At 49.8% G+C, this 2,987-nt stretch overlaps 1 long non-coding RNA gene across 1 annotated transcript; it reads right to left on the reverse strand.

The window, feature by feature from the left end:
- Positions 1 to 326: 326 nt before the first annotated feature.
- LOC123803304 (uncharacterized) lies at positions 327 to 2,728 on the reverse strand. The gene is made up of 4 exons (XR_006782822.2): positions 2,521 to 2,728; positions 2,327 to 2,436; positions 1,680 to 1,901; positions 327 to 521 (listed from the first exon to the last, which is right to left on the reverse strand). It is a non-coding gene; the product is annotated as an uncharacterized LOC123803304 (long non-coding RNA).
- Positions 2,729 to 2,987: the final 259 nt, after the last annotated feature.

The raw sequence follows: 2,987 nt of genomic DNA on the forward strand, positions 1-2,987 counted from the left end.
TAGGCCCCTCCACTGGGATGTCATTGAACCCGAGTTGTCCCCTTCAAGGCCCTGTCTCCAAATACAGTCACCTTGGCGGTGAGGGCTTCACCTTATGAATTCTGGGGGACACACTTCGGTCTCTAATAAGGCTTCCGGGTTTCTAGGGAGCCCATCCTAAGAATCTGCCTCAGTCTGGCTTGACTCTCTCCTGTGCTGTGACTCCAGCCACGTGGAAGGATGAAGACCTAACCCCCTCCATGACCACCAGGCTCTTTGACAACCGCTCCCTCTTGTACTTGGGAAAGTCTAAGCAATACTTTAAGAAATGGCATCTGTTCCTGGGATGTTTCCTGTAAATGGAAGCAGTTTATAGTTGGCCCTGGAATCATACCCTTTGTTGCACGCTGCACTCCATCGCCTCCGGGGCCGGAAAGCTTCTGACATCACTTGATGCTCCAACAATGCGATCGTCAGGGGTCTTGCTGCCCCTTCACCTTCCTTTGAGGACACCTTTGTCCCCATCACTGTCTGGGAAGGAACTGCAAAGGAGACACAGAAACTCTGTCAGGAAAGCAGGGTGAGGAGCATTTTGGAAAAGCACGAAGCTTTGGCACAAACAGTGTGCTCCCCACGCCCTCAGGTGGGACTCTAGAGCCTGCAAGCCCGCCCCAGGAAGCCTGGGTATTGCTCTCGGAGACGCCATTTTGGGATGAATGGCTCTCTTGTTGTTCAGAAGTGCCTGACGATCAGCTGGGTCAACACGAGAGGCATGAAGTCTTCAGCTTCCACAAAGAGGGGCGGACCAAATGCTGAAGAAGTCATGTGGAATACCGTGCAAATCAGATTTATAATTAAAGTGGAATTCCTGCCCCACTCCTGATGCGCAGACGCTGCTTTTCTGGACTGATGCCAGCGGATGCCAGCGGATGCCAGCGGAAGCCGGATCAGACGCTCATGTAGAAAACCCCAACGCCCCCGGGGTGGGTCTCTGCCGCGTACGCACCGGAATGAGAACCAGGGCTCTGAGAGTTTGTCCCGCAAGGCATGTCAGACCAGGTGAAGGGACAAGGCCCAGGAGAGGGTGGCTGTGGCTTCTTTAAGCAGTAGTGACTCTACGCATAGAAAGCCACAGTTTCTAATCGCCCCAACTCGCACCTACTGCCCGTTGCCTGTTGCCATTGTTTTCTCTTCTTAGCAAGCACAAGGATTTTACATCAGTCAGAAAAACACCGGGATGGTTAGTGAGAAAAGACTCTAAGAAGATCTCTCATCAGAGAGCTGAACTTCAACATTCCACCAAAATATCCAGGTTCTACCCCATGGACCGATGCTGGCAGTAAGCTTTCCAAGGAGTAATTTTAGCACACGAAAATTTACCATTCTGACTCTTATTCAGATCAAAGTTTTAAAAGCAAAGAGTTTTCCCTTCACTTCTAATGAAAGCTGACTGGGACTCTGCGGCATCAGCGGCTCTGAGCTAAGGAGCCAGAGCCTGTGTCACCAACCCAGTTTCTACACTTAATCCCCCAAACTCATGCAAAAAAGAGACGTGGCCAACAGAATTCTCCTTTCTATAAACAGCTACCTTCCAGAAAAACATACTTCGCACTTTATTGCTCACACAGACACCTCCTGAGACTCCCATTTTCAAAACCACTAATCTCTTTGGTTTCAGAATAATTTTGGAGAAACCTTACAAGGCAGCCTTGCTTTTCAGAGACACATGTGTCCGATTCTGGGCTATGCTCCTTTCGGGCAAGAAGACAGCTCACAGTTTTGAGAATGTTCTTCCCTTTTCTTCTTTGTCTCAGACGTCACTGTCCTGACAACTTGGAACCACTTGGCCTTCTGCAGGATGGGAGGGAGAGCACAGCCCCTTTGCTCCGGGTCGGCTGGCACACATCTTTCTCTGCTCACATCTATAAAGAACAGAGAACAGACTCATTAAATACCATATTTTTTCAGATAACTCAATTGAGTAAACTGACAATGATGTTATCTGCGGGCCTGTTGTCATGTTTGATCAAGTTCTTTACAGAGCTGTATAATCTCCCATAAAACTTGCCTGAGTCATAGAGTTCAGAGGAATCTTTGAACAGAGCTTGTCTTCTGTTGCTTCCAGAATCCAAGGGGGTAGAGGCGGCGGTGGGGAAAGCAACGTTTGAGAGGCTCATATCATTCCCATCGAGTAATTCTTAAATTGGTTATTTTAAGAAAATACAAAATAAAAAATCTTTCCTCATCTTTGACTTTTACTGTTCTGCTATAAAACCCCACTCAGGGCATGAAAGGATGTGTATTTTAATTTATTTCTAGAGTGAAAAGAGGCACTTCAAGAACATACCTTTTTAAAGTTGAAATGTATCCAATGTGTCCATCTCCCAGGCCCTGTGCCAAGTGTCCCACAGGCGTCAGCTCGTTCAGTGCCAGTGAAAATCCAGACTATTCATTCCACTTTGGAGATGAGGAAATCAGGGCTTTAGGCAGAGTGACTATCATGTCAGAGTCACACAGGAAAGAAAACGCCTCTGAACTTACTGAGAACAGGGGCGATTAGGTCTATCCATCTGTCTGCACCCGTTAGGGTTCCAATGGGAAACATGCCTCAAATAGGAGAACTCAGAAACTCATATCCACACAGGGGCGCATCACAAAGGTGTGGGTGAGGGGTAGGGGTCTGGGGGCCTCCTTCCGATGAGCTGTTACCTCCCGAACCCTGAGCAGTGGGAGGAGGGGACGGAGCACCTGCCAGAGCCTGCGAAGAGACACAGGTATATAGAACGGGATGCCGTGGGAGGACCTCCAACCTTCATGCCAGGGAACAGCAGCCCGAGGGGAACCCGGCAGGGGTGGAGCCAAGACCTCCTTCTCCGCCTCCACTCCCCAGCTGGGGAAACCCACCAACCCCACCCAGTCCTCCCCCAGGAGCCCAGAGGGCACAGAGTCCTGCTGATGCAGCCCGGGGACCAACTCCCCGCCTCTGCATGCAGCTGGGTCTCAGCTCT

This window comes from Ursus americanus, chromosome 7 (genome assembly GCF_024610735.1).
Source record: "Ursus americanus isolate L20-20 chromosome 7, mUrsAme1.1.p, whole genome shotgun sequence".
Classification (NCBI taxonomy): domain Eukaryota; kingdom Metazoa; phylum Chordata; class Mammalia; order Carnivora; family Ursidae; genus Ursus; species Ursus americanus.